This window comes from Ovis aries, chromosome 1 (assembly GCF_016772045.2).
Source record: "Ovis aries strain OAR_USU_Benz2616 breed Rambouillet chromosome 1, ARS-UI_Ramb_v3.0, whole genome shotgun sequence".
Lineage (NCBI taxonomy): Eukaryota > Metazoa > Chordata > Mammalia > Artiodactyla > Bovidae > Ovis > Ovis aries.
The window spans coordinates 207126282-207143746 of NC_056054.1; positions in this window are offsets into that span (position 1 = coordinate 207126282).

Genomic DNA, 17465 nt, shown 5'->3' on the forward strand with positions numbered 1-17465 from the left:
AGACGATTCACAATAGAGCCTCTCATAGAGGAAGGGATCAATAAATGCTAACTATTAGTCTGTGTTTGCAGTCCCTCCATTTTATTTATTTTTTTTTCTTTTTTTTTTATTTTTTTATTTTTTAAATTTTAAAATCTTTAATTCTTACATGCATTCCCAAACATGAACCCCCCTCCCACCTCCCTCCCCATAACATCTTTCTGGGTCATCCCCATGCACCAGCCCCAAGCATGCTGCATCCTGCGTCAGACATAGACTGGCGATTCAATTCACATGATAGTATACATGTTAGAATGTCATTCTCTCAAATCATCCCTCCCTCTCCCTCTCCCTCTGAGTCCAAAAGTCCGTTATACACATCTGTGTCTCTTTCCCTGTCTTGCATACAGGGTCGTCATTGCCATCTTCCTAAATTCCATATATATGTGTTAGTATACTGTATTGGTGTTTTTCTTTCTGGCTTACTTCACTCTGTAGGGGCCAGAAAGTATGTCATCTATGGCTGAAGAACTAACCTCCCATAAGCAAAAATAATACAGGAAATACAGTGAGGAGGATATTTATGGTTCTAGGTGATAAATATTTTTGTGTGACTGAACAATGTGGGTATCTTTTAGAATATACTTCCATGATGCTTTCCTGTGGCTAGTGCTCAGCATATATAAATTAGTAACCTGGACAGTGGCACAGAAAGTATGCTTATTAAGCCTGCCAGTGTGAGGCAGGGAGAGCATGAGCTTTTCCTTGAAAGAAAGAAGCAAGAAAATACGCTTTTACCAGGAAAAGTGATGGTAGTCTATTTGGAGAAGGAAAATCAGTTGCCCAAGTATCTGGTGAGGAATGAATGATTATGATCAAACCAAGAAGCAAAAGCTCTATCAACCAGTCTGTGCAAAACAGTGTATCATGAATGTAAATCTAAAGATTATTGCACTCTAAAAGACTTGAATAGATAGACTAAGAATTGGGTGGTGTCCTCCTCTTTTGGGCACCATTGATCAGGCTTTCAGATAAGTAACAAGATAGGAATGGGTTTCCTGAATAGGTATGGTCTTACAGAGTATATGATGTCATCAGAGGAGACCTATAATACAAATGGCTGAAAAGATGAAAGAACTTAGCATTATTCACTTTAAGGAATATGTCAGACTTTTTTTTTTTTTTTCCAGTACAGGCAAGATTCTCTTAGAGAGGAAAGTCTACAGTTGTTTATTTCCACTGATATTAGAATAATAGGAAGTGGCTTTCAAACTGCAGGACGGAAGATTTAAGTTAGGATGATTGAAAAAAAAAAAAAACTTCTAAGTAATGTGAACTGTAAAACATTGCAAATGATTACTAATTAATAATATGCAACATTTGTAGAATTATTTAAATTTAGACTTTTTTTTGTATTAGCTTCAAATTATTTAAGTAGGCCTTAACTAAAGGCAGGAGAATAGACTGGGTACACTCTCAAGGTTCCTTTCTATGATTTGATGATAAAAAAGACTTGATCCCATAAAGATTGCTATGGCTTCTTTTCTATTGCAGCTACCCAAGGAACAGCTGTTGCCTTGACAACAAGGGACATTCTTAGGTTCCTCATATGCTAATAGGAAAACGGCCAATTTTCTTGTTCATAAAAGAAAACTGTTGGTTAATGTGTGCATCTTTTTCCCTCTCTCCCCCACCTGTCTCTCTTTCATTCTCTCTCTCCTCACATTACTAGCCACACTTACATGAACCTCAGTGAGAGAGTTAAAAGAAGATGAGAAAAGAGGGTAGGATAGTTTGTATTTTCAGCATCCTCACTGAAACTTAAGAAACTCATTCACAAAAGATTTTGGAGTAAGGTAATGCTAGAGGATTAACATGAAATCATCATTCAATGTGTAGAGAAGAAGAACAATGATGGCACAAACTTCTTATAGTGGGGGTAGACACACTGAACAGATTTCAAGAAGGACTCAATATACCTTCACAGATGTCTCAACATGAGAAGACAAAACTAGTACTTCCAACTATCCAGGCACATGTATACAGACATCCACTTTTGACTAAACTAAGTAGATGGCATAGAGACCTAGCTTTACATAGGTTTACGTGAATAAAACTACAAAACACAGCAGGAGAACAGCAATTACTTCACATACAATTCACTAAAGTAATGGGTAACAGTTATTTTCCCTAGCACAAAAACCATGGAACAATTCCTCCTTTCTCCTTTGCTACCTGAACTATAGCCAAATGCAGGCTGGAAAACAGATTGATAGCTCATAAAAAGTGCTTTGAGTAAACTTACCCGTATATTATGTGGAGAGCTATAGCTCACTGAATTCATGCAGGCCACCACTCTGTCGTGTTTCTTAAAGCCACAACTATAAAAAAGCCATGTTTCTTAGCCTAGCGGAATGGTGCTTTGTCCATGTAGCAGCGTGGAAGCCACAGCCCTGTTCCACTAGACTTGTTTTTATATTTTGTTCACATGGATGGTGTGTACATATCATAACACACATTTCCTTGTATATTTACCCTACCTTTTTCTATACAGTAGTTGTATGGTGGGTGTGCATTTTTGTTTGCAGTTTCACCACTCCATGTTACCTCTCAAGGACTTTTTTTGGGTGGTATTGTTAAACGTATTTTTCTTTTGGTCATAAAAATAATTCAGGCTTGTATAGAATATGAAAGAGTTCACAAAGGCGCGAAGAAGGATATAAAACAATCTCTATGTTTTGAAGAACAGTACTGGAAGCAAAGAAAGCTGATACCAATATATATATATTTTATTAACTGCTAGGATAGCATAAAATGCAAGACATTGTTTCCTGCTTGTCTTCTTTCTCTAATTTTCTGTGTCTATCATGGACCAAGAGAATAACACTCCAATGATATACACAAACATACAGGTACGAGTAGGTGATGCTATATATTCTGATAATGTAGAGTGGCATTGTCAAGCAAGTGGGAGAATATAGAGGGTTTGAAAGGCTAAGCAAAACCACATTCAGTTCAGTTCAGTTCAGTTGCTCAGTTGTGTCCGACTCTTTGCAACCCCATGAATCGTGGCACGCCAGGCCTCCCTGTCCATCAGCAACTCCTGGAGTTCACTCAGACTCATGTCCATCGAGTCAGTGATGTCATCCAGCCATCTCATCCTCTGTCGTCCCCTTCTCCTGCCCCCAATCCCTCCCAGCATCAGAGTCTTTTCTAATGAGTCAACTCTTCTCATGAGGTGGCCAAAGTACTGGAGTTTCAGCTTCAGCATCATTCCTTCCAAAGAAATCCCAGGGCTGATCGCCTTCAGAATGGACTGGTTGGATCTCCTTGCAGTCTTAAGGATATTTTGAAAACACTTCTATTTGTGGCACAATATTGTTGACAGATTTTGGAACTAGCTTTTCTTATCCCAAGCCCACTGAGCCCCAATATTTCCCATGGAATGAGAGGACCATCCTCTTGGTTGGTCCCACTTTTAAACAGTCACAAAGTCTTATCTTCTGCCTTTTTCTCTTTTCCTATTTTGCATCCTCATTACTGATCTCTTTTCCATTCATCTCCCCCATTTAAAATTACTCAGTGTGTCCTTATTGTCCATATGAAAATTTTTTTGTGACCTTTCAGTTCTCCTTGCCTCATCTCATATTTGGAGAAGGAAATGGCAACTCACTCCAGTATTCTTGTCTGGAGAATTCCATGGACAGAGGAGCCTAGTGGGCTACAGTCCATGGGGTCGCAAAGATTTGGAGACGACTTAACGACTAACTCTATAACTCATCTCATATTACTCTCCTAGGCAAATGCTACCCTCAAAAATCACTCCCTTCCCCGTTCAGCAGTACTGAACTGCTTGTAATTTTTTGCTGCTCTCCACCTCCTAGGCTCAAAATTTTCCACATTATTGCATTATTATTATTCTCTCTACCTGGTATACACTTTCATCTCAGCTTTTCACCAGGAACCTTTGTATCCCCATCTTTGAGGTTTCAAATAAGACCTTATTATTTTTATAGAGTGTATATATTTTATTGTTTTCTCATTGGCCACATTATTTATTTTAATTTTTATATTATATTGGAGTATAGTTGATTAGTAATGATTTATTAGTTACAGGTGTTGTAGCAAAGCGATTCAGTTATACCCATACAAGTTTCTTTTCTTTTTCAAACTCTTTTCCTATTTCGTTTAATCCAGAATATTGAGCCAAGTTCCCTGTACTATATAGTAGGTCCTTGTTGCTTTTCTGCTTTAAGTATGATAGTGTGTACATGCCAATCCCAAACTCCCAGACTATTCCTCCTCCCTCACTTCCCCCAGTAACCATAAATTCATGGTCTAAGTCTGTGAACATTTCTGTTTTGCAAATAAATTCATTTGCATCATTTTTTTTAGATTTCTCATATAAGCAAAATCATATATTTGTCTTTCTCTGTCTGTCTTAGTTCATTTAGTATGATGGTCATCAGGTCCAATCATGTTGCTGCAAGTGGACTTATTTTGTTCTTTTTAAAGGCTAAGTAATCCATTGCATATATATATACCACATCTTCCTTATTCATTCATTAGATTGCTTCCATATCTTGGCTCTTGTAAACAGTATAGCAATGAACATTGGGCTGCATGCATCTTTTTGAACCATAGTTTTCTCTGGATATACACCCAGGAGTGGGCTTGTTGTGTCATATGGTAGCTCTAGTGTTCATTTTTTAAGGAACCTCTGTAATGTACTCTATTGTGACTATACCAATCTACAGTCCCACCAATGGTAAAGGAGGGTTCCCTTTTTCCCACACACTCTCCAGCTCTTATTGCTTTATAGACTTTTTGATGATGGTCATTGTGACTAGTGTGAAGTGACAACTTATTGTAGTTTTGATCTGCATTTCTCTAATAATTAGTGGTGTTGAGCATCTTTTCATGTTCCTTTGGGTCATCTCTCTGTCTTCTTTGGAGAAATGTCTATTTAGATCTTCCCACATTTTCTGATTTGGTTGTTTGTTTTTCTGATATTGAGCCACATGAGCTATTTGTAAATTTTGGAGATTAATCCCTTGTTGCATTGTTTGCAAATATTTTCTCCCATTCTGTGGGTTGTTTTTTCATTTTGTTTATGATTTCCTTTTCTGTGCAAAAGCTTTTGAGTTTAATTAGTCCCATTTGTTTGTTTTTGTTTTTATTTTCATTACTCTGGGAGACAGATTGAAAAAGATTTTTGTTGCAATTTATGTCAAAAAGTGTTCTGCCTATGTTTTCCTCTAAGAGTTTTATAGTATCTGGCCTTAAATTTAGAGGGTAAGACCTCATTTAAAAAATTATTTATTTTTAATTGAAGGATAATTGCTTTACAATATTACATTAGTTTCTGTCATATATCAACATGAATCATCTCACCCTCTCTTTTAAGACCTTATTTTAATAGTGTGACAGCGGTGCCCCTGATCCTCTCCCACCTAGAGACAGACATGCTTCCCTGATGAGTTCTGAGACTTTTGCCAAAATGTGTGCATTTGGTATGCTTTAGCTTAGTTAATAAAAGTTCTGGAAGGCAGCATCCTACTCTAGTTTTGCTCAATGATACATGTCCCTATCACTTACTACAGAGAGCATGTCACATAATAGGTGCTCAGTGACTATACAATGAATGAGTGAATAAATGTCCACTTCTGGGGACTTCCCTGGTGGTCCAGTGGTTAGGATTCCAACCTTGCACTGCTAGGGCCATAGATTCAATCCCTAGTCAGGGAACTAAGATCACACATGCAACATGATACGGCCAAAAAATTAAAAAGAAAAAAAGCCATTTTCCTTGTGGCTCATCTGGTCTTTGGATGAATGTAACTCCCTCCAGGTAATCTAGTTACACAAAGGAGATTTAGTGGGGAATAGATGGGGCAATGGTGGAAACAGTGACAGACTTTATATTTTTGGGCTCCAAAATCCCTGCAGATGGTGACTGCAGCCATGAAATTAAAAGACGCTTGCTCCTTAGAAGAAAAGTTATGAGCAACCTAGACAACATATTCAAAAGCAGAGACATTACTTTCCCAACTAAGGTCCATCTAGTCAAGGCTATGGTTTTTCCAGTAGTCATGTAGGGATGTGAGAGTTGGACTATGAAGAAAGCTGAGAGCCGAAAATTGATGCTTTTGAACTGTGGTGTTGGAGAAGACTCTTGAGGGTCCCTTGGAGAGCAAGGAGATCCAACCAGTCAGTCCTAACGAAAATCAGTCTTGAATATTCATTGAAAGTACTGATGTTGAAGCTGAAACTCCAATACTTTGGCCACCTGATGGGAAGAACTGACTCCGTGGAAAAGACCCTGATGCTGGGAAAGATTGAAGGCAAGAGGAGAAGGGGACAGCAGAGGATGAGATGGTTGGATGATATATCCAACCTAGTGGACATGAGTTTGAGTAAACTCTGGGAATTGGTGATGGACAAGGAGGCCTGGCGTGTTGCATCCATGGGGTTGCAAAGACTTGGACACGACTAAACAACTGAACTGAACTGAACTGAACTGAACTGAACTCCCTCCAGGTAATCTAGTTACACAAAGAAGATTTAGTGGCAACTCTGCCCTGATCTGGTGGCTCCTCTTATATCCCTAAGTTGATTTATCTCACCTTACCTTGCCTGTATTACAGCTGACCAGTTAAATTGTATTTTTTTTTTTTTTGCTTTTTCATCAAGATGTCATTGCTGGATTAATATCATGGCTTTTCCATGTTGCACAACCTACCCAAGAATAATCTATGCAATTCTGCCTCTTTGTGTTTATTCAAAGACTAGTGAGTTAATGAAGATACAAATGAAGGAAAGTATAAATGATGAAATAGACATCTGAAAGGTTTCTACTGACTTCCCTGTATTTGTATTAGAATCTAGTCATTAAAGTGATATAATTTACTGAATAAATTCATTTTATTAAGCCTTTGGTCAGCAGATTATTAATACCTATATTATGTATAGAACTCATCTAAAATTAGTGATTACAGCTTTCATTTTTCTTTCAATACAATGAAAAAGTGAAAAAGAATTTTTGAAGTATGTGAAAAGACTTTGTGAAATCACATCACAGTTAACTCAATCAATATTCTATATAATAAACTAATGCAATAATAAAACTGTTCTAATTTTTATGTTAGTAGTTACATCTTTTTCTCCCTATTTTATGATACAATGATACTTTCAAATCATCATAAAGCTGTGAACTAATACACATTTCAAATCTACAAAGATAAAAAAGACAAAAAACTTGATGATTTCTGATTCAGATCATATAGTGTTTCATTATTGTGTTTCCAGTAAATGAGTAACATAAATTAACTATTTGTAGGTTCCTGGGTGACATGGATTATTTTTGCTAATTCCTAACTAGAATCCCTACTTTTCTACAGCTTTCAGCCTTTCATGATTCACAATGAAACATTAATTTTCATGGTTCATGTAATCAGATTCAACAACAAACTTTGTTTATAAAATTTCACATATCTCAATTTTTTAGTATACATTATCTTCCAAGTGATTAATTTATGTCTCCATTTATCCATGATGATCTTACATTTAAACTCTCACTGTTAATTATTATCATTGTTATGGTTGCTTCACAATAATAGTAACTAACAGTGTTTAGAAGAATAAGATGGACTATGATTTTGCATCTGGATGTTTTTAAATGGAATGACACAGAGTTCTGCGTGACACCAAAGATTTTGTCGTTAGAGTGAGAATGAGATGAGGGGAAAAATTGTTAAGAGATTGTTAGGTTGGTATTAGGGCCAAAATTATTTCTGGGGGTTTTCTCCTTAAGTACATCCTTAATGCTGCACCCAGAGATTTGGCTCAGATGTCAGGAATAATGAGCTTCATTATAATAGTAGACCTTGATGAGAGTTCTAGCTAAAAGAAAGAAAAGATTGAAAAACAGACGTTTGTGGTACTTTACATAGACAGACATGTAGCACCATCTACTGGATTAGAATAAGTAAATAAAATCTGTAAAACAAGTGTTTCCACTAGCAAAAGTATGAAACTATGAATATTAAAGCTTCCTATAGTATTGGTTTAGCCAGTTCTTTTGATTTTGAGGATTGTTTTACTATTAGATGAGCCTACTTTGCTATAAAGGGCCTTCTTTTCCCCTTTGTCCTTGCATTTAGGAAATAGTCACCAAAAAATTGGTAGGTATCATTTTAGGTTACCCATCTATAGCAATTGATTTTTTATGTACACACACATGCACACAGAGGCACATCAAAAAATAAAATTGTGTAATTTTTTTTACAAAGCAGTGGTTGCCATTGGCAAACTAAATTTGTAAATGTAATTTCATAGAAAAGGGTATTAGAAAGTCTATAATCAGGGAGGTCTTTCCTCTACTGTTCCTCTGCAGTAGAAAATGTTTTTTTTAAAAAATAGCTCTGGCTCTGTTATGAGGAGAAATAAATCCTTAAAAATGATCCATTTGTGAATTCAGCAAGTATTAATCAAGGGATTACTATATTCAGTAACAATGATAAAAACATTGAAAAAATGGAACAATAATTTTAGTAATATTGTATAATATTTGGCTGAAGTAAGTGTTCCTTTGTAAAAACTTACATCCATTTGTTTCACTAAGTGAGCAGCCAGTCATCCAATAGAGCCTTGTAAAATGTGCCAATTTACAAAATGTTATAGATACTGGTTAAGATATTCAGTACTAGAAACACATATCATATAGGGAGGGAAATTGTGGAACAGGACAATTAAAAGACCCCTCTGACCTTCTTCCAATGAGATTGTTGTCTCATAATTCAAGTCATTTTCTATTTCTTAAAAAAATGCATTTCCTCAGGAGGGAGTGAGTACCTAAACAGTACAGTAGCAAAGTAAAAGCATTGCATGTTGCTGAGGTGCATGTTGTAGCTGGAGGCAATCTTAGAATTTTCTTCTAATCCTGAGGTTATATAAATGTTCTGAATCTAGTCATATGCAGCTATATTAAGAACAAATTGTAAAAATGAAAATCTGAGAAAATGGAGATGTTTACCACGTTTCTGGATATGAAGACAATAAAAGTTTAATTTCTTCTTAAATTGTCATGTATATTCAAGGAATTTCAATGAAAATTCCTAGGGTTCTTCAACTTTTCATGACCTTGATAACTCGATTGCAAGGAAGTGTTTGAAAATAAGAGTAGTTGTGATGGTGGTGATAGATGATGTGTTTGGCCCTACCATAATAAGAAGTTATGCTACTCAAAACAGTTTGGTACTTTTGTACATATAGATAAATAAATCAATAAAATACCAGACATCCAGAAATATGTAAATTGTGTATATGAGAATTTAGTATACAAAAAGGACACATTTCAAACCACAGAACAGAGGCTATTTAAAAAACGGTGTTGGGAAAATTCCTATTTGTTTTGGAAAAGAACTATGAATCTACTTTGTCTCATACACAAACATAAATTTTATGTGCATTACAATTTTAATGTCAAATATATGATTTTAAAAGTAATTACATAATTATAAAACTACTTGGGAACTTGGTGTTAGCAGATACAAACTATTTTATATAGAATGGATAAAGAACAAGGTCTCATTGTATAGCACATGGAACTATATTCAATATTATATGGTAAACCATAATGGAAAAGGATATATATAAAAAAAGAATGTATATGTATGTGTAACAGAATCACTTTGCTGTACAACAGAAATTAACACAACATTGTAAATTAACTATATTTCAATTAAAAAAAAGTTCTCAGGAAGTACTGAAAAAAAGTACTGAAAAAAAGTACCAGAAAAATATATAAATAATTTATATATAAATACTTTAATGTACAATCAATGATACATTTTAATGACTAAATACTAAATTTTAATATTAATATAAATTTAATATTAAATATAATAATTTTAACATGAGTTGGACTATAAAGAAAGCTGAGTGCTGAAGAATTGATGCTTTTGAATTGTGGTGTTGGAGAAGACTCTTGAGAGTCCCTTGGACAGCAAGGAGATCCAACCAGTCAATCCTAATGAAAATCAGTCCTAAATATTCATTGGAAGGACTGATGCTGAACTTGAAACTCCAATACTTTGGCCACCTGATGGGAAGAACTGACTCCTTGGAAAAGACTCTGATGCTGGGAAATATTGAAAGCAGGAGGAGAAGGGGATGACAGAGGATAAGATGGTTGGATGGCATCAACTCATGGTTGGACATGAGTTTGAATAAACTCCGGGAGTTGGTGATGGACAAGGAGGCCTGGTGTGCTGCAGTCCATGGGGTCGCAAAGAGTTGGAAACGAATGAATGACTGAACTGAACTGAATAAAACATTTAATAACTAAAATTACATATTATGTATAATATTTGTGTATAAATAATATGCTAAAATAGATTATCTCTGTAGTCCTCTGGGAAATTATTTCCTTAGTGAGATGTAAAATAAATGTTATCAGGCAAAGGACTGACAGATTTAACTATGTAAAAACTTAAAACTCCTCTTTTCATTTATATATTTTTTCTTTCAGTAGATTTTTATTGAGCATATGCAGGTATTGTTCTAGTCTCTGAATATAGGGTTAACAAAATGCATATGGTTCCTACTGTCTTACATATTACAGTCTAGTGGCAATGATAGAAAAAAAAATAAGTTAACAAGGAAATAAAAGCATAAGTACTCATTGTGGTGAATGTCAGATTTTAATTACCAAATGTGAAGATTCTACTATAAGAGAGAGTAACTGGTAAGAGCTATATTCAGTTGAATGGACAAGGAAGACCTAAGAAGGTTATATATAAACTAAAGACTGTAGAGCCCTGAAGAATACTCTAAAACTAGACATTATGGAAGGAAAATATTCAAGGTTGGAGGATCAGCATATATGAAGACTCAAAGGCTATGAGACTCCTTGGTGTTTCTGAAGCTCTGAGGAAATAACTTTTAAAAAATTCAAGGTGGCTAAAACATGGTGAATAAGGGGAAAGAGGCCAAGAGATGAAGTTGCAAAAACAAAAATCAGCTGAGATAAGATCACATAGGATCTTGTAGATCAGGTTAAGAAGTTTGGGTTTAATTGCAACTAAACCAGCAACCCACCGAAGAGTTTTAACTTGGGAGAAATCTGATTTAATTTTTAAAAATGTCCTTAAAATGGTACAACTATTTTGGAAAAGGTATGGCATGTTTTATAAAACTAAAAATGCACCTATCCTAAGGTCAGCAATTGTACTCCTTGGTTTTTATCCAAAGGAAATAAAAACATATGCCCTTGAAAAGGCTTGTATTAAGATAAATTCAAAGTGTTAGTCGCTCAGTCATGTCTGACTCTTTGCAATCTCATGGACTGTAGCTTGACGGGCTCTTTTGTCCATGGAATTCTCCAGGCAAGAATACTGGAGTAGGTTGCCATTCCCTTCTCCAGGCTATCTTTCCAACCCAGGAATCAAACCTGGATCTCCTGCATTGCAGGCTCTGAGCCACCAGTTCAGTTCAGGTCAGTTCCATCGCTCAGTCATGTCTGACTCTTTGCGACCCCATGAATTGCAGCACGCCAGGCCACCCTGTCCATCAGCAACTCCTGGAGTTCACTCAGACTCACGTCCATCGAGTCCGTGATACCATCCAGCCATCTCATCCTCTGTCGTCCCCTTCTCCTCCTGCCCCCAATCCCTCCCAGCATCAGAGTCTTTTCTAGTGAGTCAACTTTTCGCATGAGGTGGCCAAAGTACTGGAGTTTCAGCTTTAGCATCATTCCTTCCAAAGAAATCTCCTTCAGAATGGATTGGTTGGATCTCGTTGCAGTCCAAGGGACTCTCAAGAGTCTTCTCCAACAGTTCAAAAGCATCAATTCTTTGGCGCTCAGCCTTCTTCACCATCCAACTCTCACATCCATACATGACCACAGGAAAAACCATAACCTTGACTAGATGGACCTTAGTCGGCAAAGTAACGTCTCTGCTTTTGAATATGCTATCTAGGTTGCTCATAACTTTTCTTCCAAGGAGTAAGCGTCTTTTAATTTCATGGCTGCAGTCACCATCTGCAGTGATTTTGGAGCCCCCTAAAAAATAAAGTCTGTCACTGTTTCCACTGTTTCCCCATCTATTTGCCATGAAGTGATGGGACCAGATGCCATGATCTTCGTTTTCTGAATGAAAAGCCAACTTTTTCACTCTCCACTTTCACTTTCATCAAGAGCCACCAGGGAACACATTAACAATTCTGAAAAAAAAAATTAAATACTTTGGAGTTGATCAAATAAGTAAATATATGATGCATAGTGGGAGCAAGATTTCTCGTTATTAGAAGGGAAGTTTCAAATAAATAAGAAGGGAAGGCAAGAATGGACTTGTGGTACTGGATTGGAGTCAGAGACGTCAGTATGTACCAGTGTTTAGCTTATGCAGATACATAGACACAAGACAATTACAGATATGTATGAATTCCTGGGTTAGTAAACATCAATATAATATCTAATTTGGTCTGCTGAGAGGGCCCAGAAGCAATGACAACCCAGCAACAGTAAACAGGCCCAGAGCCTAGATCTTGATTTCTACATACCATTCTCCAATAAAAAGAATCAGAGCTCCTTGGAGAAATGCTAGTTCTTGGGTTGTGGAAGGGAAAATACGAGATAAACCTAGAGCATTTTGCAGGCCAGAAAGGAGATACTCAAAAAACAAAAAGATGAAAGGATAGCAAAGAAATAGGGGCCAACAGCACCTAGAGCAAATTGAGTAACAACATAGCATAGTTTGAATTATAATCCAAAGTGTAAAATGAGTCCATGGTAATATAAATAAATAATTGAATAAGTAAATGAAGAGATGATCTCACTTACAGAAGGATTTCAAATAATATATGTAGATACTCTCTTTTTGGGAGATAGAGTGTTATCTCTCTTCTTGAAGGCAGACTGAGCTCAGTGAATTATTCAGAGTACAGGAGGGAAATAGTAGCTTTAGAGTGAAGAAACCTGGAAAATGCTATTTAAACAAAAGGATGACAGTTAAAATAATCAGTAATGCCATGAAATTTAACATCATGAGCCCTCTGATATGATGTAATGAGAAGTGTATTTTATCTCTGTGGTTTTCTGCCCCAAGTTCATAACTCCAGGCTATTCAGGAGAAAGCCAAGAGATTTAAACCGTTAGGAGACATTCCGAGACATTCTATAATTATGTGACCAGGACTTCTCAATACTGTCTAGCTTACAAAAAACAGACAAAACTAAAAACTTGTTACAGACCAGGGGAAACTAAGGAGATATAACAATAAAATTCAGTGTGGCATGCTAGATTATATCCTTGAATCAGAAAAAGAACATTAATGGAAAGACTAGAAAATCTGGAGTTTATTTTATAGTAATAGACTTCTCACTTCTTTCTGACTTCTTACTTTTGTCATACATACCATGGTAATGTGTGATGACAATGTTAGAGGAAACTGAAACTGTATGAGGGATATATGGGTATCTTATATTTGCAAGTTTTCTGTTAATCAAAGTTACTGTGAAGTAAAAAGCATATTAAATGGATAATCAACAAGGACTACTGTATAACACAGGAGGCTCTGCTCAATATTATGGAAAAACCTAAATGGGAAAAGAAGTTGAAAAATAATAGATATATGTATATGCATAACTGTATCACTTTGTACACTTGAAACCATCACAACATTGTTAATCACTCAGTCGTGTCTGACTTTTTGCGACCCCATGAATCACAGCACTCCAGGCCTCCCTGTCCATCACCAACTCCCGGAGTTTACCCAAACTCATGTCTATCGAGTCAGTGATGCCATCCAGCTATTTCATCCTCTGTCATCCCCTTCTTCTCCTGCCCCCAATCCCTCCCAGCATCAGAGTCTTTTCCAATGAGTCAACTCTTCTCATCAAGTGGCCAAAGTATTGGAGTTTCAGCTTCAGCATCAGTCCTTCCAATGAACACCCAGGACTGATCTCCTTTAGAATGGACTGGTTGGATCTCCTTGCAATCCAAGGGACTCTCAAGAGTCTTATCCAACACCACAGTTCAAAAGCATCAAATCTTCGGTGCTCAGCTTTCTTCACAGTCCAGCTCTCAAATCCATACATGACCACTGGAAAAACCATAGCCTTGACTAGACGGACCTTTGTTGGCAAAGTAATGTCTCTGCTTTTGAATATGCTGTCTAGGTTGGTCATAACTTTCCTTCCAAGGAGTAAGTGTCTTTTAATTTCATGGCTGGAATCACCATCTGCAGTGATTTGGAGCCCAAAAAAATAAAGTCAGCCACTGTTTCCACTGTTTCCCCATCTATTTCCCATGAAGTGATGGGACCGGATGCCATGATCTTAGTTTTCTGAATCTTGAGCTTTAAGCCAGCTTTTTCACTCTCCTCTTTCACTTGCATCAGGAGGCTCTTTAGTTCATCTTCTGCCATAAGGGTGGTGTCATCTGCATATCTGAGGTGACTGATATTTCTCCCAGCAATCTTGATTCTAGCTTGTGCTTCTTCCAGCCCAGCGTTTCTCATGATGTACTTTGCACGTAATTAAGTGAGCAGGGTGACAATATACAGCCTTGATGTACTCCTTTTCCTCTTTGGAACCAGTCTGTTGTTCCATGTCCAGTTCTAACTATTGCTTCCTGACTTGCATATAGGTTTCTCAAGAGGCAGGTCAGGTGGTCTGGTATTCCCATCTCTTTTAGAATTTTCCAGTTTATTGTGATCCACACAGTCAAAGGCTTTGGCATAGTCAATAAAGCAGAAATAGATGTTTTTCTGGAACTCTCTTGCTTTTCCATGATCCAGCGAATGTTGGCAATTTGATCTCTGGTTCCTCTGCCTTTTCTAAAACCATCTTGAACATCTGGGAGTTCACGGTTCACGTATTGCTAAAGCCTGGCTTGGAGAATTTTGAGCATTACTTTACTAGCATGTGAGATGAGTGCAATTGTGCAGTAGTTTGAGCCTTCTTTGGCAGTGCCTTTCTTTGGAATTGGAATGAAAACTGACCTTTTCTGGTCCTGTGGCCACTGCTGAGTTTTCCAAATTTGCTGGCATATTGAGTGCAGCACTTTCACAGCATCATCTTCCAGGATTTGAAATAGCTCAACTGGAATTCCATCACCTCCACTAGCTTTGTTCGTAGTGATGCTTTCTAAGGCCCACTTGACTTCACATTCCAGGATGTCTGGCTCTAGGTGAGTGCTCACACCATTGTGATTATCTGGGTCATGAAGATCTTTTTTGTACAGTTCTTCTGTGTATTCTTGCCACCTCTTCTTAATATCTTCTGCTTTGGTTAGGTCCCTACCATTTCTGTCCTTTATTGAGCCCATCTTTGCATGAAATGTTCCCTCGGTATCTCTAATTTTCTCTCTAATCAACTCTACTCCAATATAAAATAAGTTTAAAAATTAAAAATAAAATAAAAATTGTATTAAAAAAGAAGAATATTTATAATAGAGCTATTCATAGTTTCCCCAAACTGAAAACAGTCCAGGTGTTCATCATTAGGAGAACAGATAAACAGAATGTGTTATATTTATTATAAGGGAATATTATTCAGCAATAAAAAGAAATGAACCACTGATACTGCAATATGGATGAATATAAAAAACATGAATCTGAGTGAAAAAAAGGCTAACATCAAAAGTACATATTTTTATCCATTTGGGTGCAATCAGGAGAGTGAAAAATCACACAGTGATTTTATAGAGAAGGCACAATATAGAGAATCATCAACTATAATAGAGGATGGAGTAACAAGAGGCTAGCTGTTAAGAAGTAAGAAAAACTGTAAAGAATGTAGAAACAGCAGATATAAGAGCAGTTACTATCCTTAAACCTGAGATAGTGAGCCCCAGGAGGAACCTCCTCACTCAGCCCTCCCAGCTAAATGAATGGCAAAGTCATTGTGCTGGTTGAACTTGTTGGAAATCTGTTCTCTTTGGGGCCAGGGAAATCTATTAAAGGGGTGATGTCTCACTGGGGGCACTCTGTTGCCAGTTTCTCAAGTTGGGGGTGGGGGTGGATGCCTAGGAAAGCTGCTACTGTGCACAGCAGGAGCTGGGACTTGGAGAAGCCATAAGCACTGCTGGAACCTGATGCTGGAAAAACTGCTTGAGATGCAGGAGCTGGATGCTGAAGAAACTGTGAATGCTTGCAGGAACCTGCCAGGTGAGCACACTGAAACCAGGGAGAAAGAAAAGGCTTTTCTCCTCCTGCAGTGTCTCTCCTGTGCCCTTAATTGATAAAGCTTGATGGTGTGCCAGCTGTCGAAAGAGAAAATTTTAAGGGCCATTATCTGTTTTCACAGAGCGGCTAAATGGGCGAATTTGAAGCTGAGAGGCAATAAATTGTAAATATAGTAAATATGCCATGATATAGTCTCAATGTTGTTCTATTTATTTGAAGTTTAAAAAGAGAGGAAACTAATTTATGCTGGAGAAAATACTAGAACAGTAAGTTACCTCTGGGAGGTTAAAGGAGGGTAAGAACAGGGACTGAGTGGAAAAGCAAGAAGAAACTTTTTGGAGTAGTGGTGATGTTCCACTTCTTGAGCATAGTCTAGGTTAACCTGGTATATGCATCTGTCAAAACTCAAGATTTGTGTATTTGTATATAAATTTACCTATAGAGGGAAGAATGTCAACAAAAGTTGACATATGCATAGTGAAGTATTTAGTAGAGAAGTGTATTGATTATTGCAATTTACTTTGAAATGCACCAATAAATAACATGGATTGATAAGTGGATAGATAGATATGTGATAACAAGAATAGTCAACCATTCATGGTAGGACCTAGGAAACATCTAGATATGGGGGATAATGGTGCTCAGTGTAATATTATTTCAGATTTTCTGTATGGGAAGTACTTCAGAATTAGATGCTGGAAGTAAAAGATTACCTTAGCTGTTGAGGTAGAATGGATTTCAGGGGAACAAGAGTAGAAGTGGGCAGATTGTTGAGGATGCAGTTACAGTGGTGCAATAAGAGATGATGATAGTCTAAATTGGAATGGTGGCAGTGGAGATGGGGGAGAAGTCATAAAAGCCAAAAGAAGAAGATGCTTTAATAGGGAAGGAATAGCTGAGCTGAATGCAGCCCAGAGAGCAAAAGAAGTTAATGATGAATATAGCCATTGGAATATGAAGGATATTGATGGCAACATGAGCAGTGTCTGAGGTGTGTACAGCAAAATACACTAAAAACAAATTTTTAAAAAACAAAAAAGATTAGGTGAAAAAATATTCTTCTTAGACACAGATGGAGAAGGCAATGGCAACCCACTCCAGTACTCTCACCTGGAAAACTCCACGGGCAGAGGAGCCTGGTAGGGTGCAGTCCATGGGGTTGCTACAAGTTGGACATGCCTGAGCACCTTCACTTTCACTTTTCACTTTCATGCATTGGAGAAGGAAATGGCAACCCACTCCAGTGTTCTTGCCTGGAGAATCCCAGGGATGGAGGAACCTGGTGGGCTGCCATCT